General features: G+C 44.2%; 1 protein-coding gene across 1 annotated transcript in view; it reads left to right on the forward strand.

Moving 5' to 3' along the window:
• The first annotated feature begins 299 nt into the window (after positions 1-299).
• The window catches only part of ELOVL7 (ELOVL fatty acid elongase 7), a 101,534-nt gene continuing 74,286 nt past the window's right edge, over positions 300-27,547 (forward strand). Inside the window, exons 1-2 of the mRNA XM_075932878.1 lie at positions 300-314; positions 6,917-7,035. The gene's annotated coding sequence lies outside the window, so the exon portion shown is untranslated. The remainder of the gene's footprint in view (positions 315-6,916; positions 7,036-27,547) is intronic.

The raw sequence follows: 27,547 nt of genomic DNA on the forward strand, positions 1-27,547 counted from the left end.
GCCATGAAAGACTGGTAGAAGACATCTTATGACTTGGATACTGGTATAGAGCATAGCTTGTTCAGGAAGACGAGGTAGGTATGTCATGAATAGGAACCACAAAGGAGAGTCTCTTAGCTGGAGAGCAAGGAAAGGATTAAACTAATCTGGAGAAGCACCTGAGGAAAGAGGCTTTGGGCATTCAGCCAATGAAATACAGATAAGGAATTTCAAACAAGAGGAGGGGTTTTTCTTCCTTTGTTTGAAGCAAGCTGCAGTGTTTCCCCAGATAGCAGGAGAGATGGACACTCCCAGAAATAGACTCCTTGAAATGTGTAAGTAGGGAAAAGTTTAAATAGTCTGTAAGGTTTTTATTGTTTTCCTTGTTTGGAGGTTTGGAAGTCATGTCTGAGCTGGTTAATTATTGTTCTCTGTTCTTTTGTAACTAAGGATTATAGCCCAGGGATTCTCCATGAGTCTATTTCAATCCATGGCTTTCAATATCCAGTCATTTACTATACTTGCAACAGTAGTCTAGTTTTAATAATAAAAGTGTTTTCTCTTTGTTTTGGTTAACTGGTATTAGATTTGTGTCCTTAAACCTACATACCTAAGTGAAATCACATTACCCAAGAGAAGCAGAGCCCCATTGTTCTCCACGGATTATCCTTGTTTGTTTTCCCAACTTTAAGCAAAATGGAGCTGGGAGAAGGGGGGAGAACTTTGCCTCAGAGAAGGGTTTCCAAGTGGTTTCTTCCCTGTAAGAAGGGTTATTTCTTTTTATTTATTTATTTATTTTTCAAATTGACGCTTGGTGGTGACAATTTTTTTTCTTGGATCTTAGGGAAACTGAGACTGTACTAGTTTGTTTCTGGAAGTTACAGAGACAGGTTCTTACAGTGTTTATTCTGCTAGGGAACCCCCATATCTACACTCAAAGTGCCAGGTTGGGGAATTGAGCCGTGACAGGGTGTTGCATGACACATGAAGAACATATACCCTTGTTCTAAGAGCTTGGAGGTGAGAGACAGAACAGCTCAAAGTCTCTAGGTGAAGAGAAAAGTGGGGAGGGGGAAAACAAGAATGATAAACATCCATTATAGACCACCAAATCAGGTGACATTTCTAGAGCAAACAACAGAAATACCACAGTGCAAAACCTGGTCATAATGGGGAACTTTGATTACCCAGATATCAGTTGAGAAGTATATTGTGAAACACAAAATGTCCAGTAAGTTTCTGCACAGGGTTGTTGGTTCCAGGATAGTAGAGAAGGTGACAAAATGGTATCTTTTATTGGACCAACTTCTGTTGGTGAGAGAAACAAGTTGTGGACTTTACACACAGCTTTCAGGTCAGTAAAATGTACTCTGAATGCTACAGCTAAGAACAAGGTGTAACAAATTGTTTAGCATAAAAGGGTAAGTGATTTACTAACCCCTCTTCAGTCAGATGGGGGAAAACTCTGGCTTTGTCTACACTGCAGGGTTTTTGCGCAAGAAGCTTTTTGAAGAAGAGATCTTCCCCAAAAACTTCTTGCACAAAACCACATCCACACCTCAAAAGCACATCGCAAAAGTGATGTCCTCTTGCACAAGAGAGTGTCCACCCTGCATTGATGCTGTTGCATAAGAAAGCTCTGATTGCCATTAACAGAATGGCCATCAGAGCACTTGTGCTTTTTCTGATAGGCTCTTTTTGCACAAGAAACCCCTGTGGAGCATCCACACATGCCTTTTTGCGCAAGAGCTATAGGGCAAAAAGGAGTTATTCCTCATGGGGAGAGGAATAATTCTACCGGCGAAAGCCCTCTGTCCTGTCAATTAACTTTCTTTTTTTTTTTGCACAAAAACGCACTTGAGGTGTGAACGCTTCACTGGTTTTTGCACAGAAACAGCCATTTTTGTGCAAAAGCCTTGGGGTATGTCTACACTAGCTCATTAGTTCGAGCTAGGTAGGCAAATGAGGGCAACCGGAGTTGCAAATGAAGCCCGGGATTTAACTATCCCGGGCTTCATTTGCATGTTCCCGGGTGCCGCCATTTTTAAATCCCCCTTAGTCCGAACTCCGTGCCCGCGGCTACACGCAGCACGGAGTAGGTATTTCAAATTAGGATCCTAGAATCTCTGAACAGAACAGGTAATCATCCAGGGATCCATCCCCTGTCATCCATTCCCAACTTCTGGCAAACAGAGGCTGGGGAAACCATTCCTGCCAACCTGGCTAACAGCCATGGATGGACCCACGTTCCATGAATTTATCTAGTTCTTTTTTTAACCCAGTTCTACACTTCAATGTCACTACTTACTACAGTGTTGGGAGTGGTTCTCCTATCAGCATAGTTAATGCACCTCCCTGAGAAGGAATAGAATTCGTCTGTCTAACTAGTGGCAGGTAAGGCTAGCTATTAAAAGGACAGTTAATCACTGAAATGGACTACCACGGGATATTGTGGAATCCCTATCACTGGAGGTCTTTGAGAACGGATTAGATAAATCTCTGTCAGTCTATGTCTACACTACAATGATCTATCAGGAAAAGGTATGCAAATTGCACTCTGCAACTTGTGTACCTTTTTCCGATAGTTTTTTTGGAAGAAGCTTTTCTGAAATAAAAGCATCGTCTTTTGGAAGAGCCCTTCCTCCTCATGGGAGGAGGAAGACAGGGTTTCTGAAAAAGCGCATCTGCTCTTCTGCAAAAAAAAAAAAAAAAAAAAAAGCAGAAGAGCAGACGCATTCCCTGGACATGGCGGAGTTTTTCTGGGATACCTCTGGTATCCTGAAAAAATCTCCGTAGTATAGACATAGCTTCAGGGATGATCAGGGTATATTTGATTCTGCCTCAGCACTAAGGAGGTGGAATAGATGACATAACAAGGAATCTCCTCAAGCTCTAAATGTGTGTGATTCTTTTCATTTGACTCTAGAACATGATGAGGAGACAAGCTCAAGATACTCCTTATCACACTAATTCTGGTTTTGAGAAAGGTGAGAGCGAGGGAGAGTGTGCATAAATGAAAATCACACTATGTCTAGGACACACTGATGCATCAACTTAGTGTTTTCACAGTGTCATAATGACATTATTTCTGAAGGGACAGATTTCCACTTCATACATATGCATGCATTTAGCTGTTGAGCCTTTGAGATTATATATAAATAGTAATGAATAAGACCAAGTCCAGAGAAGCCTGAAAGAAAAGTGCCTGCAATTTATGTATGAGTTTGGGATAAACAGAATTTCAATTCTGTCATTTTACAGGTGACAGTCTATCAAGGGGTAAGGCTTTGACACTGATTTTTACCTCAGTCACAGTGGGTCAAGGATGGGCCACCTTGGATGGCATTGTCAGGAACTGGTGGGAAACAACCTCTTACAGTACTTCCACAGCTTTGTTGTGAAGGACAAAAAAATGCAGTGGTGTTGTGTGGTAACTCTCCTCTCTGCACCCCACCTTAGTGTGTGGGCTGTGGTTCCTGTTATGAGAGTCAGGAAACTTTCAGCAAAGATACACTTGATACCTACAGGTCCTGCTTCTAAAAGAGCCGCCCTGTGTCAAAATACTATAATAATACTCTGTTAATAATACTCTGCATGTCTACAACAGGATCCAAAGTGAACAAGAGACTCAGAACATCCCTGTGAGTTAGAGTAATTATAGCTAGTATTTTACAAATGAGAAAACTGAGTCACAGAGAGGTATGCAGTGGAAATGTCAAGGGATCCTTTAGAGCAGTGGTTTCCAAACTGTTTTTCTCATGACCACATTGAAGAAAATTGTTGATGCCTGTGACCCAACATAATTTTACTAGTGTGGGGGCTCTGGCATGAGGCTGAGGATGACAGCTTTCGGGAGTAGGAGGGAGCTCCAACTTTGTGGGAAGGATCAGGGCTGGGGCAGGAAGGGCTTACTCAAGCAGCTCCCGGTCAGCCTGTTAGTGGGGGTGCTAAGGCAGGCTTCCTGCCTCTCTTGACACAGCAGACCATGCTGAATTCCAGAAGAAGTAGCAGCAGGTTCCCAGCCAATGGGAGTGCAGAGCTAGTGTTCAAGGCAAGGGCAGTCTGCGGAGCCCTGTGCACTCTCCCTCACCCCCCATCTAGGAGACGAGCTGGCTGACAGCTGCTTCTGGGGTGCAGCACAGTCTGTAGTGCTAGGACAGGTAGCCTGCCTTAGCACCCTCTAGTCACCTGATCTCCTTGCAGCAATGAGACCCAGTGTCTGACATTCCAGTACTGGGCCACAACCCATAGTTTGAAAACCACTGCTTTAGTGTACCCTTGGGAAGAGGAAGTGTGGTATGGTTTTATGCACTTAAATAATAAAGAGAATTTTAAAAGCAGGATGTGGATGATGTTTGTCTTCTACCAAATCTATTCTCAGTACTGGATGCTCAGTTCATTTGCATGCCAAGCCATTGGGGATTCTCAAAACATCAGGGCCATGTTTATGGAGCACTGCTGTTTCTTGAAGTATGGGTCATAGATTCCAAGGCCCGAGGGGCCATTGTGATTTAGTTTGACATCTAGCAAAACACAAGCCACCCAACCTCCCTAAAATAATTCCTTTAACTAGAGCCTATCCTGATTTTAAAAGTGACACCAATGGAAAAGCCACAGCAACCATTACTAAACTATTTCAATGGTTAACATTCCTGATGTCCAACCTGAATTTGCCTAACTTAATCTTCTAGCCATTGGATCATATTATACCATCTTCTGCCAGACAAAAGAGCCCATTATCAATATTTTTGTTCCCCAGGTAGGTAATTATAGACTTGATCAAATCACCCCTTAACTTTTTTGTTAGCCTACAGATTGAGCTCCTTGAGTCTCTCTCTAAGATATATTTTTCCAATCCTTTCATTACTACGTGGCTCTTCCCTAAATCATCTCCAAATTATCAGTATCTTCCTTGAATTGATACCAGAACTGGACACTGTATTTTAGCAGCATTTGCACCTATGCCAAATACAGGGATAAATAACCATTTGAGATTCCCCATATATGCATCCAAGAACTGCATTTGACTTTTGGGCCACACCATTGCCCTGGGAGCTCCTGTTCAGGCTGATTATATACCACACCTCCCGAATCTTTTTCAAAGTCAGTGCATCCCAGGGCAGAGTTCTCTCATCTTGTCAGTATGGCCCATATCCACTGTCCTAGAGATATGCATTTACATTTTAGCTTTATTAAAATATGTAGTTTGCTTTTGGCCAATTTATCAGTTGATCCAGAGCGCTGTGACCTGTCCTCTATGGGTATTAACCAAACTGCGTACATCGTATTTTTTCAGGTCATTGATAAAGATGTTAAATAGCATAAGACCAAGAATGGATCCCTATAGGTCTCTGCTACAAACACAGACTTGACGATTTGCCATGTATAGTTACATTTTGGGACCTATCATTTAGCCAGTTTGTAATCCATTAGAATGTCACGTTAACTTTGTATTCTAGGTTTTTCAAAATATCAGGCAATACTACATCAAATGGCTTACAGAAGTCTAAGTATATTACATTTAGGCTACGTCTACACTGGCATGATTTTCTGAAAATGCTTTTAACAGAAAAGTTTTCCATTAAAAGCATTTTAGGAAAAGCACGTCTAGATTGGCAGGATGCTTTTCCGCAAAAGCGCTTTTTTGCGGAAAACAGTACTGTGCTGTCTACACTGGCCCTTTTGCGCAAAAGTCTTTCAGAAAAAGACTTTTGCCCGAACGGGAGCAGCATAGTATTTCCGGAAAAGCACTGACAATCTTACATGAGATCGTCCGTGCTTTTCCGGAAATTCAAGCGGCCAGTGTAGACAGCTGGCAAGTTTTCCCAGAAAAGCTGCTGATTTTCCAGAAAAACTGGCCAATCTAGACACAGCCTTAGACTATTACCTTTGTCAACCAAATTGTAACTGAGAGGCAAACTTGCAGCCAAATGTGGGCTACTCACTCAGCTGCACCTCCAGAATGGAGGGGAGTAATCACTCAGGCATTGCAACAACAACCCAGCTCACTGATTTACCCTTTCAACACAGCCTGCAGTAACTCAGGCCTCAAGTACTCTGCCCTGTTTTAACTGACTGTTTGAGATGACTGAAGACTGGGAAATTGTTTCAGCTTTGGAGTGGGGGGAATAGGAAAGGTTATATCTCAGAAATGTTGCATATAGAAATCTGCAAGACTTAGACGTAGCCTGGACATGAGGACCCAGAGAGAAGTCCAACCTGACAATGATGTCTAGTTATGGGCCTGTATGATGAATTGAATGAGGTTTTGCACAGTGATTGAGAAAAGAGGTGGTGGGGAGGGGTGGGAGGTTTTGGGGGCGGGGAAGGAAGAGGAAGAGTTCTGTTTTACCCATGTTAAGCTTGAGGGCGAGAAGTTCACAATGATAGGTCAAAGAGAGGCTAAGATTTGGTCTGAAAGAAGCAAGCCTGGAATAGAGGAAGATCTGTGGATCTTCCCCATAGAGATGGTAGTTGAATGTATTTGTGGGTGGGATTTCTCAGTAATACGGGAGACAGTATATGAACTTATCAGATTAAAATATGACCATATAGATCACTGTTGCAACCATTGTTATATATTTTCAACAGCCTTGTACAAAGTGTGCTAAGTGAGGTTTCTGAGTAAAGCTTATGGTTTGCTGATTATGATTGTGCTGTTTGTATGCATGTGGCATTTTTGTTTTTGAAATTATGAGTATTGGCTATGTACTTATATTTCAAATGTTTGTTTCTGAGACACAATATATTGTCAAGAGGACTATTCAACTGACAATGGGCTTTGGGAGGTGCCAACCCATATCTGATGAGCCTTCCTATAAATGTTAACACTAGCATGGAAACAATGGCGTTTACCTGGAAAGAACTTAGTTCTGCATGGATATGTGACTTGCCCATATGAAGCCAAACTCCATCTTGTTGCTGTACTGTTTCACAGAGAGAAGAATGGGTTTCCTTCCAGATGACAGAGGATATAAAAGGCAGCCTTTTAAAAGCAGAACCAGCAGGCATCAAGTGCATCCTTGCTGCAAGTTTCCAGATTCAGGAACTACTAAGGTAGGGTGCAAGGTGGAGAGTTATCACAGACTGAGGTGCAGGAGGGAATATGTGTGCTGGTTTTGGGAGAGGGTGTCAGAGTTGGGGTGGGGGACTAAAGTGTAGGAGGGGGTATGGGATGCTGGTGCTGAGATGCAGGGACAAGGCTGGGGTGGGGGCTTTAGGTGCTGACTCCTGGAGGGGCCAACGCTGGGGCAACGGTGCAAGAGGGGGGTATGGGCTGCCTCTGGGAGGGGGCTCAGGACTGAGGCTTAGGGTGCTGGCTACAGAAGGGGACTGAGAGTTTGTGTGCAGCTTTCTTTCAGGTAACACTGCTGTTGGCTTCCAGTTGGTGGCACAGGGAGGCTGGAACAAACTCCCTGCCTGTCCTGGCCCAATGCTACTCCTGGAAGAGCCAATGCATCTCTATGGCCTCTGGAGTGTGGAATGGGGGCATGTGGCTCCACATACTGCCTCTCTTTTTTGACACCGCCCCATCAGCTCCTGTTGGCCACAGTTCCCTGTTCCTGGCCAATAGGAGCTGCGTGGGTGGTATTTGAAGGCAGGAGCAGTGCACTGAGACTTCTACCCCCTCAGATCTTTTTCCTCCACACACACAGGTCTAGTGCCATTGTAAAGATGCATCAGACAGGTTGCTTGTGTTGTTGGTGTCAAGACAGGAACAGATAAGAACAGTCCTAGTGATGATCATCATCACCATAAGTTATAGTTTGTCGATGTGATAGATGGTACAGACCTCTATGATTTGTAATTACAAATAGTTCTGTACTTTGTAGTAATAGCGTTTTGGTATGAGTGAAGAATGTGTGTGTGAAATGAAGGTTATTGTTAGGCTCAGATGTACCAAAAGGGGGAAACTAGGATCTCAGAGGTACTAGAAGGTCACATAAACACTCCCATTATGATGAGAGCAGATTGATGACCCTGAAGTTAGAAGCAAGCACTCCCAACATGTAGAGATAACAAATCTAATTGAAACCATAGTGGGGCAACAACCAGAAAATTCATCAGCAGACTGATGTTAAACAACAGATAAACATATGTTGCAAAGTGACTGATTACAACATGCTGCAGCAAAATCCATAGATTTGTGTCTTGTATGGTACTATGGTTTTGTGCTGTGAAGCAGCAGCCTCAGAGCATTGGAACGTGACTGATAGAACCTGGCTCCCCCACTTAGGTCCACTCTAACTAGCTATTAGCTTGGCCCACGCCACAGACTGGTAACTATGACAATGTGTCCAAAGTTGCTGACAGGTCAAGGAGAAAGAGACTGGAGTACTGGCTAAGAGCACTCTGTTCACCACTTGGGTGTTCCATGTTGACCATGGCTGGGGATCTGCTCTGCCATGCTGATGCCTCTTCCTGTGGGTGCTCACTCTGTCTCTCTGGACTGAACTGGTTTCGCCCTCCAGACAGGTAACTGTATTTTTCCCTTTCCAGCTGTGTGTGCACTAAAGTATCTATAGGCTGTCCCTGGCAGACTTCCAATTCACTGCTACTTAATGGTTCCACTTCCCCAGTGATTTGTGGGGCCTGCCCTCTGCACTGGGTTCTAGCACAGCAAACCTAAAACCAGCAGTTAAAGTCTGCACTGTCCTACACTGTGCTACTGTTTCCCTGGACTGCTCTTATATTGCCTCCTGTCTATCATCCTCTTCAGGGCCAAGCTCCTTGATCTCTGAGGGTGTGTCTAGACTACAGGGTTTTTTTGAAAAAAGTGGCCTTTTTTCGAAAAAACTTCCCCTGCGTCTACACTGCCGCCGCGTTCTTTCAAAAGTAAATCTAAAGAATGCAGCAGTTTTTTCGACCGCGGAAAACCTTGTTTTACAAGGAAGAACACCTTTTTTCAAAAGTGCTCTTTCAAAAAAAGGTGCTATGTAATGCAAACTGTGCTTTTTTGAAAGAGAGCATCCAGACTGCCTGGGTGCTCTCTTTCAAAAAAATGGCTTGCTTTTTCGAAAGCACTGGTTGTAGTCTAGATGCTCTTTTTCGAAAGAGGCTTTTTCGAAAGTATCTTTTGAAAGAGGCTTGCAGTCTAGACATAGCCTGAAAGAATAACTGTAGATCTCTTCAGTGCTTTTCACAAATCCCACATTTTCCTGTCCAGGTGAGCTTCATTCTTTAATTAGTCTTCATTGCTGCTTGGCTTCTCCTCCAGGTGCAACGTAGGTAGTTAACTAGCCTCCCTAGCCACCTTAATCTCACTAGGGCTGGTATAGGGGTGAATGCCCCACACAAGACCATTAAAGACTTTGAAAGCAATTCCAATTGAGTGCAGAAGCCAAAATAGAGATGGTGTAAGATGGACCGGGTGGAGAGGAACTCCAGACAGCACGTTCGATAAGCTTAGAAAAGAAGCCGAGAGAATTGGAGAGGAATGTGGAGACAAAAGTTTTGTTTAGTATTTTGATGGGAGATACTAAAGCAGTTTTGTGTTGTGGGAGAAAGAGCCAGAAGAGAGAGAGGGAGAGAGGTTAAGGGAAAGAATAAAGGAGGGAATGAGAATGGGTGCTAGGAAGGTCAGGAGTTGGGTCACTGGGGAAAGTGTGGGGGTCAGAGGAGTTGAAAATGTTCTGCATCTGTGGTGGGGAGAAGGAGCCATGGGATGAGAAAGTGAACTAAGTGAAGGAATAGATTTGTGTCATATTTGCCAGTTCTGTAAAATATATATATATATATATATATATTGGCAACATCCCCTGTGCAGAGAGAGAATTGGAGGTAGGAGAAAGGAAGGGTTTGAGAAGTGAGTCATAGATGGCAGAAAGGCAGTTTAGTAGGCTCACCACCAGAGGCGGTGGGGGTGGGGAAAGGGATAGTTGCCCTGCTGCCCAGTGATTCAAAGGAGCTTAGGGCTCCCAGCTGCTGCCCTTTAAATTGCCTCCAGAGTGTCACTCCATACAATTCTGATGGCTGCGGGGAGAGTGCTGTGCTATGATCTAGGCAACAATGAGAGCTGGCTGCACTTGGCCCCACCCCTTCTGCCCAAGGCCCGCCCCTTCTAGGGGCCATGGAGCCAGGGACCCCACACACATATAGCTTGTCTGAGGTCCTGCAAAAGCTGTCAGCTCCCCTGCAGCTGGGATTGTCCATGTGAGATTCACTTGCACTGGAGAATAGAATTTTTTTCAGCTGGGAAGATGGTAGAGGGGAAAATGGATTTGTAATGGAAGAAGACTCTCTGGTCACAGGACCCAGTACAGCAGCATGAAATCAGGAATAGAGGAAACTGTGTTTCTAACGAGCCAAGCCTGAGAGTTGGCAGTGCAGACCTGACATTGGGGGAGAGAGGCAAAAGAGTCAAGAGTAGATTAGAATGAGGAACGGAGAGAATCAAGAATGGCATCAATGGAAAAGAGGTTGGGAAGGAGAGGGCTGAGAGCAAGCAAGCAAGAAGTCAGCAACACTAATGTACTGGAAGACAAGGAAAGGCTGAATACTGGATTAGAAAGAGGAGGCTGGTGGGCAATGCTGAAAGAGATCAGATGACGAGGGTCAGAGAGGGAAAGCTCAGCAAGAGAGGCCAGAGAGAGCAGTGCTTGATGAATAAATGGCTCTTTTGGTGAGTGAGAATGTAGAACTAGGCCTGCAGGTCAAAAGAAGAGGTGAGAGGGGAAGCAACATGTAGCTAAGGAGTGGCTGGGTATTCAACATAGAAGCAGAAATGATCAGAAATTAGTGCGGGAGACTGAGGAGAGGGACAGAAAGAGGCAGGCACCAAAAGCAAAGAGTAAAGCTGGGGTGGGGGATTTGGTGGATGGTACATGACAGCAACATGGAGGGGGAGAGGAATGAAGACTCAAATGCACTGCTGTTCAAAACAGCAAGAGGAAAAGAGTGGCCCAGGAAGGGTTGCAAGAATAGGAATGGGAAAGAAAACCCAACATGTTCTGATCTAGAGCAGTGAGAGAGACCGGGAGATGTGATAATCTACATAATTGGTTGAAAAGCAAAGCTGTCCTGAATTCATTCAGAAATCACATGTGCTGCACACTGTCTGCCACAGTGCTTGGGTAACACATTCCAAAATTGTTTACTGTCATGCAAACCTACCTAGAAGCAACTATAGACATGCTCAAAATGACCTTTCCATACATTAACAACTTGAGTGCTACCTGTATGAAACCCCAAGACTGGAAGAATCAGCCCCCCTCACCAGTACTTGCCTGACTACTTAGTCAAGGTAGTAACCAAGTAAGATGTATCAGTGATAGCAGTTTCTCCCACTGAAAAACAGCAGCTACGTATTGCTAAATGATATTGTGCCCAAGGCTAATGCAGAGGTAGCACTTTGTTAACCACAATTCTAAATAATTGGGGGTATGTCTACACTACCCTGCTAGTTCGAACTAGTGGGGTAATGTAAGCATACCGCACTTGCAAATGAAGCCCGGGATTTGAATTTCCCGGGCTTCATTTGCATAACCATTTTTAAATCCCCGCTCGTTCGAACCCTGTGCCGCGCGGCTACACGCGGCATGAACTAGGTAGTTCGAACTAGGCTTCCTAGTTCGAACTACCATTACTCCTCGTGGAATGAGGAGTAATGGTAGTTCGAACTAGGAAACCTAGTTCGAACTACCTAGTTCGTGCCGCGTGTAGCCGCGCGGCACAGGGTTCGAATGAGCAGGGATTTAAAAATGGCGGAGCCCCGCCTATGCAAATGAAGCCCGGGAAATTCAAATCCCGGGCTTCATTTGCAAGTGCGGTATGCCTACATTACCCTCCTAGTTCGAACTAGAAGGGTAGTGTAGACATACCCTAGTTTATTTCAAAGCTCCAGAAGACTATATTTAAGGTTTTATTAATTTCAGCCATCTTCTGGAAAGGCTTTTATCACAATTCATCATGCTACTCTGGCATGAAAAACTTGCTATCCTTGGGCAGGGGCTGACAAAAAAAAGCCACAGCAATTTTAAAAATAAGCCAAATAGTACTCTGCAATCTAAGGGAGAGGAGAACTACCAGTCCAGCCTCTACACCTGTTCATTTTAACATATGTAATCCTTTGGACTCAGAACAAAGAAACTACAAAAGGAAGAGGAGAGAGGATTAGCAATCCTTTTCTCAGAACAAAGTCCCACATGTCAGAACAAGCTCACCCAAGAGCAATGAAGCTGTCACATGCAATGACCTGATAATTTGCCAGATACAGGCCATAGAAGATGACAGTTGTATTCTGGGAGAAAGTCAGATACACATGCATTCAACATTGCATCTGCCTCAGCAATAATAATATTAGAATGGCTATAGTGGGTCAGACCAAAGGTTGATCTATCCCAGCATCCTGTCTTCTGTCGGTAGTCAATTCCCAATGCTTCAAGGAAATAGAACAGGGCAACTGTCAAACGATCCATCACCTGTAGTTCAGTCTCTGCCTCCTGCAGTCAGAGGCTTAAGGATACCCAAGCATTGGGGTTGCATCCCTAAATGTTTTGTCTGATAGCTACTGATGAACCTAACCTCTGTGATGAATGGGAGGGTTAATACCCTTTTCTGGACATTCTACCCATTCAGTTAACTAAAATATTTTCTCAGAAGCTAATTCTTGAGACCTAACCCTCTGGCTATGTCTATATGGCGCTGTTTTGCTAAAAGAGTATGCAAATGAGGTGAAGCATGGAATATCGCTGCACCTCATTTGCGTAATTAATGAGTGGTCACTTTTTGTATAAGAGGCTTTTGCGCAAAAAGGAGCCATTTACACAGCTCCTTTTTGCTCAAAAATCCCCTCTTGCGCATGAGATGTTCTTCCTGAAAAAAATGTAGAAGAACGGCTCTTGCGCAAAAGCCTCTTGCACAAAAAGTGGCTGCTCATTAATTATGCAAATGAGGCACAGCGATATTCTGTGCTTTGCCTAATTTGCATATTTTTAGTGCAAAACAGCTCAGTATAGACATAGCCTAATTATCTTGTCTGTAAGTATTAAAACCATAGACATTAGGTCCTAGAGAGCTCCTGGTAATGCTTGGGTGTAGGAAGTCAGATGGCAGGCAGCCAGGAGGGCCAATGGAAACCAAGTATGGGCGTTTGAATTAGAAACAGTGACCACCTTGTTCCTGTTGTGCCACCAGAACAGAGCTTTGGTGTACATGAAATAATCCAGGGAGTCAGGCATGGAGAATCCAGCAACATCTATGCCTAGGGAAGGACCAAGATTTGGAACTACAGATATGTAAGTAGAACAGGGAATATTTAGTCAAATGTGGTCAGGTTATTTTCTTTATTTTGGGGTTTGTGGGATTTCTCTGTGTTGAGCACATGTAACTCCCTTTTCCACTGTAATTTTCTAAATTGAATTGTAGGGAAGCAATCCTGTGTTTTTAATCATTTTTTCAGTTGCTCTATAAAAGCCAGCAACCAAGTGCTTTTGTTGTTGTTGTTAATAAAAATCATCCTTTTAAGAACATGATTTGATTCCTGTGTCCTAGAAGGCAGGACATTCTGCATCCAAGTGCCTAAGATTGCACAGCCAAGCTTTGAGGCGAAATTACAGTTTTCAAACTTTCTCCTGAGGGAGAGTTAAAGAGCTTGAGGGAACCCCACAAGAAGAAATTCCCAACTGTGCCTCCCTGGGTTTTTAAAGGGGTTTTGCATGTGGGTGGTGGCAGAGATACCACTCCAAGGCTGGGGAATCTGTGACTTTGGGGAGTTTTTAACACAATCTTTTAGTGGCAGGGCATTTTAAAGTCGCTTGTGGGCCCCCACATATCAGAGTGGGGAACTTTGCACTCAACGTATCAGAGTGGGGAATAGCTTTGACAGGATCATCTAATAATTTTTTGAACACATTTATACATTTTGGACTTTATTACATCCCCTGGCAATGAGTTCCCAAGGTTGACTAGGCACTGTGTGAAGAAATATTACTGTTTGTTTTTAACTTCATTGGGTGCCCCGTGGTTCTTACGTTATGTGAAGGAATAAAAAACACTTCCTTATAATCTTTTTCCACACCAGTCACAACTATACAGACCCTGCTTAGGCATCTCTTTTCCAAACTGAACAGTCCCAGTCTTTTTACTCTCCCCCTTTAAGGAAGCTGTTTCTTACTCCTAATCATTTTTTATACCTGTAATCATCTTCTCTATCTTTTCCATTTCCAAAATATTCTTTTGGAGATGAGGGTGAACAGAATTGCATGAAGTTTACAAGGTATGAGTGTACCGTGGTCTTAGCAGCATTATGATAAACTGCTTTATCTGTGCTTCTCCTCATGGTTCTGTAATAAGGCGCATTCAACTCTCACAAGAACCCCTTTGTCCAAGCCTGTGTGCCTGCACTTTCTTTCTGCTTTGTGGTGAGTCTTCACGTGACCCACATCTTATTCAGTCTGTATATAAGATAAATCAACCCCCTACTGGAATTTAAATCCAAGATAGGGAGCCCATTTGAGCAGTCTCTGTAACCACTAGTCATATGCCAGGAGTCAGGTCAGGATGCCAGAAAATCAAGTCAGGTGAGCAGAGGGCACACAGAACACAGTGCTATTTAGTTGTTCTAACTTATTGTTCCTGTTACTGATTTAGGTAGGGTCATCAGACCAATCAGCTGCTCTGGGAGTCTGCCAATAGGACTCAAGAGCAGATCCTCAAACTGGGTCTGGATTTCAGGCATCCCAGGTAAGCAAGCATCAGCAGGCTTCAAGATGGAGCTTTGGAGAATGTCTGATCCTATAAACCCTGCAGACCCAGGATAGAGAACCATGGGTTAAGTCATGGAGATTCCCTCTCCTGGAAAAGTATCCTTTGGGGTGAGAGGTTACCATGACATCATCTGGAAGGAGGATTCTGACTATCTTACAAACCTTTGCTGAGGCCAGTGCAGGTGTGAACACTGCTTTGTTAGCAGGTCAGTGTCCCTACAAAGAGGGTAAAGCTGAACTAGTAGCTTGGACTTTGTGGGTTAACTCAGAGCAAGCTTCAGTTATCTGTAGATTGAGCTAATTAGGTACAGGTAAGCCTTTTTAGGTTCAAAAGCTTAAGAGCAAATGAGTCCTAGTCACAGATTCAGATTCTAAGCTGTGGGTGGAAGCTTAGAAATAGTGCACTGCAGCAACCTGTTAGACTATGTCTACATTGGCATGATCTTGCTTAAATACTCTTTAACGCAAGAGTTCTTGCATTAAAGTATTTGCGCAAGAGAGCGTCTACACTGGCATGTGCCTTTGCGCAAGAGCATCCGGGCCAGTGTAGATGCTCTCTTGTGCAAGAAAGCTCAGATGGCCATTTTAGCCATCGGGCTTTCTTGCACAAGAAATTCATGTTGCCTGTCTACACTGGCCTCTTGCGCAAGAACAATTGTGCAAGAGGGCTTATTCCTGAGTGGGAGCATCATAGTTCTTGCACAAGAAGCACTGATTTCACACAGAAAATCAGTGTTCTTGCGCAAGAACTCCCTGCCAGTGTAGACAGGCAGCATGTTTTTGCGCAAAAGCGGCTGCTTTGGTGCAAGATCGTGCCAATGTAGACACAGCCTTAATGTTTGAGGGTATGTAATTAGTACATCTGCTTTACATGTGAAGTTAACATTTAACTAAGTTGCAAGGAAAGAAAGAATGCAGCTGCAAGAGAGCTTTGAATAACAGTTTTAATTCTATGGCATAGTTCAATTCCAAAAGGAGATGGACGCTAGAAGCTTTTATTAAGTGAACCCTGAAATAGATGTGTATACTGAGGTGCATGTGCATGGGCTAGGTGACTTATAATATACTTGAAAGCAGGCTTCTGCACTGAAGAGCATGTATTTTTAAATTTTAATAATGGTACACCTGAAGGATATAAAGAAATTGGGCGAGTGTGTCAATGATTCTAATTAATGCCGTTACTCAGTTCTGTCATGTGCATGTATTTGTTTCTTTTACATTGTTCTAGCTGGCATGTGTTGCAACAGCTATGGTTAAAATTGCCAACTTTTCCTTTCTTCGGTTGCCTTGTTCAGTTTATTGCTTTGTCAGGTTTACACTTTCAGACTGTTTTCCTGTATTTGCTTTTGATGGGGTGTTTTGATACAGACTCTGAAAAAGAGTTAACTTAGATCTAACAGGCCAATTAACATACCTGGCAACAGCTGGGAGAGAGGAATCCAGAGCTAAGCAATAATGAAGCCTGGCTGTAGTGAAAACCCAGGAAGTCTGTAGCAGAAAGAGACTGTAAGGAGACCTCTCTGCAGCTCTCAGAGGGGGAGAAGAAGTAGGAAATGGAGGTAGCAAGGAGTCTGAGGGAGTAGACTTTGACTGCCCATAGCCACGGTGGGGCTGATGGTTAACCAATTAAACAAATCATTGTCCCTGGGTTAGACTCCATGGTAGAGAGGGGACTTGAATCCTCTACCAGCAACCAAGGCAGAGAGATGACTGAGCAACTATTGGAAGGAGGCATGATATGGGAAAGAACCTCTGCACCTCATCTAGCCACAAGGAGGTGACCCTGTGTCAGCCGATGGTCAGGGCAGAGTGTGTGTGTGTGTGTGTGTGTGTGTGTTACACCCGAGTCTTCAACTGCTGGGACACAAGGCCCCGTCACAGTGGGCAGTCTAGGAGAGACTGATGGGTGCCCCGAGGAGTTTAACGTCCGTGTCTTAGTCCGCTAGGATCAGGATCCCTTCATGGAGGGCAGCCAACGGGCTTACAGACACCCCAGAGTTTATAGGAAGAGCTTATTACATCTCAGATTTTAACTGCTAGGATACAGGATCCCTTCACAGAGGACAGCCTAGGGAAGACTGAGAGATGCCTCTACGGATCTGTCCTTTGTAAGCGACACGATCCAAATGCCCCAGCTCTTCCTATATCTGGGTATGTCTACACTACCATCCTAGTTCGAACTAGGGTGGTTAATGTAGGCAACCGAAGTTGCAAATGAAGCCCGGGATTTAAATATCCCGGGCTTCATTTGCATCTTGCTGGGCACCGCCATTTTTAAAGCCCTGGTAGTTCGGACTCCGTGCCCGCAGCTACACGCGGCCTGGAGTAGGTAGTTCGAATTAGGCTAATTCGAACTACAGTTACTCCTCGTTCCACGTTCCACGAGGTGTAACGGTAGTTCGAATTAGCCTAATTCGAACTACCTACTCCGTGCCGTGTGTAGCCGCAGGCATGGAGTCCGAACTACTGGGGCTTTAAAAATGGCGGCGCCCGGCAAGATGCAAATGAAGCCCGGGATATTTAAATCCCGGGCTTCATTTGCAACTTTGGTTGCCTACATTAACCACCCTAGTTCGAACTAGGGTGGTAATGTAGACATAGCCTCTGTCCCTTATGACCAGCTGAAGTTCTTTTAAATTGTGCTTGGTTCTGTTACAGCAACTGAAGGAGTCAGGTTAAAGCTTAAACAGTTACAGGTTTATTAAAGAAGCTTATAAATCATATGGTTACAATGGCTATTGCTCTATTTCTTAACTGCTTAAAAATGGTTACAAAGAAAATAAAGATAGAAAATAGAAATAAAGGTACCAAGTGACATGTAACTAAGTGGGAGTCTTTCTGGTAGCAGCTGGGTATCAGGGACCTGACGCTACCCGCCTGTGAACTGCTCAGGCTGCTCCTTCCCTGGGCTATGCCAGCCTTGTCTTTGCCAGGCAGGTTAACAAAAAGTTGCTTCCCAGTTTCCGAGTGCTTTTGACTCATTCCCCGATGTGACCTCCAGCTTCTGACACTGGCCGCCCAGAGAAATCCCAGAAGCTCTGCCCCCAAGGGAGAAGTGTCTCCCAGGTCACCAGCTTTATCTTGAACCACCTTCTCTGTCCCACACAGCACTTGCGAGCTTTTGCAACAAAGCAAAAGAAGATTTATTTAAGAAAAAAATAAAGGCTTTAACTAGAAATGAGAGTGTGGAGGAAACACATTTTTTATAACATGAAACAAAATCTGAGTCTTCTCCTATCCCCTGCGCCCAGAGTGCAGTCCAGTGCAGAGCTGGCTGGCTGCACAGGAACACAAGTCTTGGCAAGTTACAAGCATTCTGTAGATACCTTCCATATTCCTCTTTATCAGTACATATTCTGCAAGACGTGTTTGGTGTAATGAGTGTGTCAAGGCTGCGGGGAATGCTGTGTGCAAAGAACAGGGCACCCTTTGGAACGGGGGCTGTCACAGAAGGGGTCCCTATTCTTTGAAAGTTCAGATGGGTATCGGGTTTGAATCTCCGAACTTCGAGAGCTCCCCCTCGCTAACTGATAGGCACAAAGGAAAGGGATGTGCAGCGTGAATAAGGGGCCACCCCAATCTACTGAGTTGGGACTCCAACCCCCTGCACTTCTATAAGGAAATCTTCTCCCGCCCCCAACGATGCATTGAAACCTCCCACACTGACTTGGAAAGTTTCTGTTCTCTATCTGGCAATAAACATTGGCACGACAATAAAGGCCCAAAGGATTTAGGCACCTATCATTCCATTCCATTGTGAGATGGGCTTCTAAGTCCCCTAGGCCCTATTGCAAATCCCCCTCTTTCCCCTTCGTCCTCTCTCAACTTACCATTTTCACTTTATACAGTGAAAGGCACTAATCCAAACTCGTTATTTAACAGCAGGTTAACGCCTAAGTCCATGAGTGGAGGAGAGGAGGAGAAAAACCAGACAGCTTAGTTACAGTCACTTGGATCATGTCACTTGGTTCATGGATCATGGAAGCCGGGGCTAACCACAGTCACGGTGGGGCTGACAGTTAACTAGTTAAACAAATCATTTGACTGGTTAACTATTGTAGGCATTTTTTACATCCCTAGACCCTACTGAATAGACTCCCCTGAAACCTTTCCTGGTGAGTTACTGCACATGTGATATCATATTAAAGTAAATCTAATACATTTTACTCATTTCACAGTTCACTTAAAAATACTTAAAATCAAACAGAAGACCAGAATTTCTATGGGTACATCTACACTTGCCCCCTCATTTGAGCTAGGAATCCAAATGTAGGCGACCGAAATTGCTAATGAAGCAGGGATGTAAATATCCCGCGCTTCATTAGCATGATCTCGCCGGCACGTTACTCCGCTCAACAGCTGATTCAAACCAGAAAGTGCGCACCGGGACGCATTAGTTCGAACCAAACCCCTTGGTTCGAACTAATGTTACTCCTAATTTTTTGAGAAGTAACATTAGTTTGAACCATGGAGTTTGGTTCGAACTAACGCGTCCCGGTGCGCACTTCCTAGTTCGAATCAGCTGTTGAGCGGAGTAACACGCTGGCGAGATCATGCTAATGAAGCGCGGGATATTTACATCCCCACTTCATTAGCAATTTCAGTCGCCTACATTTGCATCCCTAGCTCGAACGAGGGGGAAAGTGTAGACATCCCCTATTACAGGCTGTTCTCGCTATCAGTCCAAGATATGTTCCAAAAAACATTGACTTATATAGTGAAACAACTTAAAGTAGGGAAAATGTTTTTCCTGAAGCTGACTTCCATTTGTGCAAATTGGGTTGTTTCTCCTCCCCCCTCCCTGGGAGTTAAGAGTGGGGAATGGGAGGACTTATAACACATCAATTCATATAAGCGTCAATGGCTTCAGTGTGGAACGGATGTATACCGGGGCGACTTATAGCTGGGATGCCCTGTATTACTAAACACTATGGCTACATCTACACTGGCAGCTTCTTGCGCAAGAACTCTTTTGTGGAAGAGTTCTTGTGGAAAAACTTTTCCAGAAGAGAGCGTCTACACTGACATGTGCTTTTGCAGAAGAGCATCCATGCCAGTGTAGATGCTCTCTTGCACAAGAAAGCTGATGGCCATTTTAACCATAGGGCTTTCTTGCGCAAGAAATTCATGTTGCCTGTCTACACTGGCCTCTTATGCAAGAACAGTTGCGCAAAAGGGCTTATTCCTGAGCGGGAGCATCAGAGTTCTGGCTCAAGAAGCCCTGATTTCATACATTAGAATATCAATTTACTTGCGCAAAAACACGTGGCCAGTGTAGACAGGCAGCAATTTTTTGCGCAAAAGCAAAAAGGTCGCACCAGTGTAGACACAGCCTATTGCAATTAGAATGGAAAGGAATGTATCTGTTAAGTGGTATTTGTTAACATTAGCAGTCAAGTGTTTAAAAATCAGGGCTTTACTGTTACTTCACCAGTAATAGTCTACAATAAATACACAATCTTAATCTTACAAGTACTTGTGATTCTTTTACAATCTTGTTAAAACCTCTTACCAAATTCTTTAAGTCCAACGCAATACAAATTTTTCATAGGCACAGCATCTGTGGTATGATGGCTTGTAACATAGCAGAGAAGCTTCGTGGACTGCTGATCAGTATGTGACAAGAGCAACACTGACTCAACTGCATGAGTGGGCAACACTAGGCTACTGAGAATGTCAGACCCCTAACCCCATTCAGCAAAGCCAGGAAGTGTTCTTTGGAAGCTATGTCGTGACACATTTTAGTTGTATTTACATACACAGCCATGCTCCATAATGTGGAATAAATATAAATCTGCATCATTGCCAAGTCAGATGTTCTGTTTACAAGTACAATATTTGATATCTTTGTAGATAAGAGATAACATATTAATACATTTTAAATAAAGGAAAAAATACATTTCCATCTCACTTGGCACCCTACGCAACCACCTAGTTTACCTATCTGATCGGGCCAGCACTGTTGCAGAGCAAAAGTCAGGGAGAGGGATGCACAAGAGAGCTGCTATAATCTGAGGTATGAAGAGGAGTGCTTCTTAAAAAGGCAGTGCCCGTGTAGACAAGCCAAATATCAAAAAAAGAATCAGAAAAAGGTATGCAAATTGTGGTTTGCAATTTGTTTACCTTTTTTCGAAAGAACTCAGCAGTGTGGACATAGCCATATGCACACAGTCTCTCTCTTTCTCTCTTGTATCTATCTCCTCCTCCTTCTGCTTGAGGACTTGCCCCTTTTGGCAGGGAGGTCTGAAGTCATCCCCTAACAACTTCCTAAAATTGATGGTGCACCCACCCTGCAAAAATTATTGCCCACCCTGGCTCTAGAGTCTGCTTAACTACTTCACCCCCAGCCAGATAAAGAAAGGATTTCCCTCCTTGGAAGTGAGGGGAAATAAATATCTGCCAGTCTGAAGGGACTGGATAGACTGTCCTTCTTGGAAGAAGGGACTGACAGCTGGAATTCCTTAAAGCATGGGTTCCCAAACTGGGGGGTGTGAAAAAATTCCAGGGAGGGCGTGAGGCAACCCAGCCCCCCCATCAAGTTTTGCTGCCCTGCTCAGTTCCTTCTTTTTCCCTTAACAATTTGTGCTGCCCCAGTCAGTTCCTTTTTTTTCCCCTCAACAAGTGCTTTTTTGAGTGGGGGGAGGGGACGCATGAGGGTTTTTCAAAAATCAGAAAGAGGGCATGATGCTGAAAGGTTTGGGAACAACTGCCTTAAAGAAACAGCCTTTTAAAAAATAAGGTGAGGCAGTGGGCTGAATTCCAGGAGAAAACTTTGCTTAGAAGGCATACAATTTGCCTCAAACCCAGCCCATAACTACTTCTCCCTACTGTGCTTGGTACTGTTAAAGTGGAGATAGTGAAGGAATTTGAACATATCCTTCTCAGGATTGTAGAGTCTCCTATAGAACCAGGGTTGCTGGCTGTGAGTTTTCCAGCCATGTTAGAGGGTTTAAACATCAACTAATTACCAACTGTGTTTGAGCCTAGCATTTTGTAAATCTATAGCCACCGGAACTCTAGTAAACCCATGCATACTATTCATCCTGTAGTACCATATTAATGTCATCAATATTGATGTTACAAACTTAAGTACTCAAGTCAGGAAATGCCAAAGCGAATCACTCAATTTTTATCATGCTCTCTTGTGCTTGTCTATTTTAAGAGCCTTTAATTACATGATTACGTACTTCTATTTCTGTAGTATCAGCCATCATTCAGTGCCTAGTTAGAGGAATACACAGGGATTCAGACATTCTATGCCCTTGTCTCATTCTTAGTCAAACCCTGTTTGAATTACCTCTGTGGTCTTTTCAAAATAAATTCATTTAATCAATGAATTTGCTTCAAATTTACTGGTATGTAAGGCGCCTACACAGCAGGGCTAAAATTGAAATAAGCTAAGCTATGTTGTAGGCTTAAGTCGAAATAGCTTATTTCAGCTTTTGGCGCTGTCTACATAGTAGAAGGTCCGAGAGAAAGCATTCTTTCTCTAGCTTCCCTCACTCCTCGTGAAATCAGGTTACAGGAGTCCGGGTAAGAAGTCCTCCGGCTTGACATTATGTAGATGCAGACGGCATAAACATCCCCATCAAGGCAAATCACTGGGGGTATGTCTACACTACCACCCTAGTTCGAACTAGGGTGGTAATGTAGGCAACCGGAGTTGCAAATGAAGCCCGGGATTTGAATTTCTCGGGCTTCATTTGCATCTTGCTGGGCGCCGCCATTTTTAAATGTCCGCTAGTGCGGACTCCGTGCCGTGCGGCTACACGCGGCACGGACTAGGTAGTTCGGACTAGGCTTCACGAGGAGTAACGGTAGTTCGGACTAGGAAGCCTAGTCTGAACTACCTAGTCCGTGCCGCGTGTAGCCGCACGGCACGGAGTCCGCACTAGCGGACATTTAAAAATGGCGGCGCCCAGCGAGATGCAAATGAAGCCCGGGAAATTCAAATCCCGGGCTTCATTTGCAACTCCAGTTGCCTACATTACCACCCTAGTTCGAACTAGGGTGGTAGTGTAGACATAACCTAATAGAGAGAGCCTCCTTGCAGACTAAGTGCCACCTGGAACAACTGCTAGTGAGGCCCTTAAAATATTCATATTGTCTGTTGCCGGTAATCTTATTGTGCCATTGAGGCTTTTGGCAACCATGTGATCACTAGGTATATAGTGGCATTCCTTGTCAAAGGTGCTCTGTAATTCATTGGCCTTCGACTGTAATATAGCTCTCTATACCAAGAGAGCTGCCAAAACTGACTGATGCTGTTGCTGGATTCAGTTACAACTATCATCATTGTTGGTTTTGGTCTGTCACTTAATAATAGGGAACAGCTGATGAAAATGATGATGATAAAAAAGTTTATCAGTGAGTCTACATTTCACTGTTGTACAACTGAGTTGATATAAATGTGTGAATAGGGTTGGCTTTTTGGTGGATGCTCATGGATAACTAAGTCAGGTAACCTAGTCATCTGATACCAATCTCTACCTTGGTCTGCTGAACTCATAGGGGGACTGGGAGAATCAGACAAAGGATTCCTACCTTATGTAAATGCTACGTATAGCAAAGGAGGAAAAGCAAGATGAAGACAATTGGGCTGCGTCCAGACTGGCATGATTTTGCACAAATACTTTTAACGGAAGAGTTTTTCCATTAAAAGTATTTGCGCAAGAGAGCGTCTATACTGGCATGTGCCTTTGCGCAAAAGATTTGCTTTTGCGCAAAAGCATCTGTGCCAGTGTAGACACTCTCTTGTGCAAGAAAGCTCCGATGGCCATTTTAGCCATCGGGCTTCCTTGCGCAAGAAATTAACGTTGCTGTCTACACTGGCCCTCTTGCTCAAGAATACTTGCGCAAGAGGGCTTATCTCTGAGCGGGAGCGTCCGAGTATTTGCGCAAGAACCACTGATTTTGTACATTACGAAGTCAGTGTTCTTGTGCAAATACTTGCGGCCAGTGTAGACAGGCGGCAAGATTTTGCGCAAAATCATGCCAGTCTAGACGCAGCCTTGTTGTTTACCTCTGTGTTCCCACCCCAAAGGCATACTTGGAAACAAAAGAACTGTAACTGGGGGATGGGTGGCAAAGAAGAACTGCTGGACCCAGGCTGAGAGTTAAAGACTGTATCTGAAATAACTAGGGTAAGAACTCATTTGTTACCAGGTTTGTTTTGTTTTTTTAGTGAACCTAGTTTAGATTGTGTACTTTGTATTATTTTCTTAGTAATCAACTTACTTCTGTTTGCTACTTCTTTAATCACTTAAAGTACACCTTTTTTATTATAGTTAATAATATAGTTATTTCTGGATTACAATATAACCTGATTTGTGTAATCAGGAGAGAGGCTGTGCATACTTTCTTCGACATTGAGGAATGTGGTAAGCTTCCTATAACTTGGATTTGTACCCCAACTGGGGGAGATTGAACACCTAAGAGTTCTAGATATGGTAAGACGAGAGCCTGAAACAGAAGTCCACGTATCACAGGCTGAGTATGAGGCCTACACAGCAATGGTAGCGGCGATATTCCATACCGTGCTTCATTTGCATATGCTTTTTCACAAGAAGACTATAGTATAGACGTAGCCTAAGAGAGGCCTTTCAGTCCAGAGTCTCCCTAAACCTAAATATATCGTTGAATTTCCAAGTTGTGACAGGAAGGGAAACATAGATGATTCTCTTCTAGTTTGCCTGTTCCAAAAGTGTGAAACCAGCCTCCCAGATACCAGCTTACTTTGGTGCCCACACTCCAAGCAGTTTGCACACAACAGAAGTGCTTGGGAAGAAAATAAAGTTTATTTAGTATAAAACCACAGATTCAAAGAGGAAACAGTAAAGGAAGCAAATCTATTCAAATTACACAGAAAAAATAAACAAAGATGCAACCTCAGTCTTCATTTTTAAATTAGATAAAATCCCTTTTATTAAATTTGTTTCCTACTTATTCCCTGGCTACTGGGCAGGATCCAGCTTTCCCACCTGGATACTGGCTTTCAAGTTCTGGATAGAAAAAGCTCAGTTCCAAGCTTCATTTTAAATGATGGTTTCCTTTTTCTTTTCTTCCCCACTGTCTTAACCCTAATGGTCTATCATTGTCCTTTCCTGGGCTGTACAATGGATAATTACTTGAAGCCAAGGTTGTGTAAACAACTGATTTGGAAAATGCCACTCTCTGCTTGATTGCTTCACCACCCTGATATTGGATGTAGTTGATGTGGCCCCACAACTTGCGCATAGTTATCTATATACAGAAATACATAATTGATAATCAATCTGTATACCTCGTAATAAGCAAGTTCAGAACACTGTAAATTTTCATAAGACTTTAATTGATGTATTTTATAGTATAGTACACTGTATGCATAGTACTATAGCAGTGGTCCCCAACCTTTTGGGGCTGCTGGGCGCCCGGGGGCGGTACCATTCACGCGCCGGGCACCGAGGGCTGGGGCCGCACACGTACCCGGGGGCAGAGCCACCCATACGCTGCGTACCCAGTGCCGATTCCACCCATGCACTGCAGTCCCGGGGCCGGTGCCGCTCCTGTGCCGCATGCCCAGGAGCCGGCAGCGCCCATGCGCTGTGCGCCTGGGGCCGGCGCTGCTCCTGTGCCACGTGCCCAGGGGCAGGGACGCTCATACGCCATGCGCCCGGGGCCGACACAGCCCATGTACCGCGCGCCCGGGGGCCGCCCATGTGCCGCGCGCCTGGGACCGGCACCACCCATATGCCCCGTAAACCTTGTGTTCTCCCTTTGTGATGCCTTCACTCTGCTTAACATGCCTTGTGAGTCTGATGCTAGAGTTTTGGACATTGGCCAAGTCCTCAGGTTAATGTTCACTCCTCTTTTCTGGATTGGGCGTTGGCTATCTTGTTCTGCAACCCCTTCAGCACATTCAATCTCCATATCTTAATCCTACAAAGCTATGTTGCAACATAGCAAGGTGGAGTAAGTTCCTTTTGTTCTATGAAGCCATACTAATGGTGAGTGGTCTGTTAAGAACCTGAACCACCCACTAAACAGGTAGGGGCAGAGTTGTTTCATAGACATAACATTCATTTTCTATTGCAAAATAATTCTGTTTGGTGGAATACAGTTCCTTGCTGAGAAATGTCAGAGGGTGTTTCTTGTGTTATTCCATCCCCCTAGATTTAATTACATCTCAAATTACCATCCTAGCCTCATACGTTAAGGAACATCTTTCCTCCTCCTTGACATCTACACTCTCCCCTTCCATCCCTCCACCCCACAGCAGTGGCTGATTCCTATTCTTTTACTGGGTAGCATGAACTTGTCTGTGCTTTTATAACCCAGAATCTTCCTCATTCCAGGGCAGCTCTGACCCACAGCTGGTTTCCCTGTTCTCAGTGGCATTCTGGCTCATAGGCAGGGTTGCCAGGTTTTTTTGCTCAACAACTTTGGTCTCCCCCTTTTTTTTCTCAACAGAATTTTTTCCCCTGTGGGGTTTGTTTTTTTTTTTGACTGGTGGTGGGGAGTGGTATTCGGTATTTTTGGTTAAACCATTTGGCAACCCTACTCATAAGGCTCAGCACTTTTTAGTTGTACAAGTGTCTTATCACACCCAGCAGTCTTCCTTGCCACAAGCAGATTTCTGGGCCACAGCATTTCCCAGCTATACTAGTGACTCTCTGCTCCCAGAAGATTCTGAGCATGGTAGAGAGAGAGTTCACTCCCTCCATCTTGAGTCTGCACATGGCAGGCTTGTATCTGAGCCCACAGTGGTTTAGCTCTTTACATTATTACAAAAAATAACACTGTCACAGCCGGTCATAAAGAGACAGTTATAGGAAGAGCTTGGGCGTTTGGATCTGTGTCACTCCCAGGTGACAGGGTCCACTGGGGCACTTCTCAGCCTTTCCTGGGCATGAATTTATCAGATAGAGGCAGCAAGAGTTGGGGGTACTTAAAGCGGCAGTGCTGCACGGAGCCCAGAGTCAGCAGGGGAATCCCCAGCTGACCCCAGGTTTTGGTGCTTTTGCCTTAGAAGTGTAGCAACAGCCTCTTGCTACAAGAGCAACAGGCTCTTGCTAGAGCAACAGGCTCTTGCTACACTTCAGAGGCACCCTATCAACTAATCGAATAGTTGATGCAAAAATGCATCAACTATTTGATTAGCCAGTTACCTGATACTTAACATCCTTACTTCTGACCCAGCAAGACAGGATGGTGGGATGCTCCAGAGGGCAGTTTGGCAGTCTCAGTGGCATAACCAACACACTGGTGACAGTTTCTAGAGGACCCCTGTGATCCAACCCATCACAAACATATCAAGAAAAATAATTCTCACATGAAAACTTTTTCTGGGATTCTGATGTGGTAGATTCCATAATGACTCAGGTTACAGACAGAGCAATGGGGACCTTCACATCAACATCTGTTTGTCTCCTCACTGAAGATTAGGCTTATGCTTCTCTCATGGGCCTGCCTTGACCTTTGCTGCTGAAGATGGCTGTGTTTGTACTACTCAGCAAGTTTGTGTTGCTTCAGTTCTACTGCCTGGACTCCAGATCCATTCATCTTTCCTCCTCGAGCAGTATTTTCCTCTCCAGCCTCCATAGCTTTAGACCTCTCAATATCTCTGCTACCTCTTCTGGATCATGCAGGTCACCTTCTACTTGGTCTTCTGGATGCCCTCGTGAATTAAACAAGATCCCTTCTGGTCCCCGACTTGGAGTAGGAGCCTCAGCCAGCCTCATGGCCTGGCCACAACATGAAATTTCTTCTGAGTTCCAACATCTTTTTGCTGAGCTTAGCATGTTTCCTTACCCAGCCTGCTCTTACTGCTGCTTTTTTCATCTTTTGTTCTATTTTCTTCACCCAAAATAAATAGAAGGAATAAA

This window comes from Pelodiscus sinensis, chromosome 6 (genome assembly GCF_049634645.1).
Source record: "Pelodiscus sinensis isolate JC-2024 chromosome 6, ASM4963464v1, whole genome shotgun sequence".
Lineage (NCBI taxonomy): Eukaryota > Metazoa > Chordata > Testudines > Trionychidae > Pelodiscus > Pelodiscus sinensis.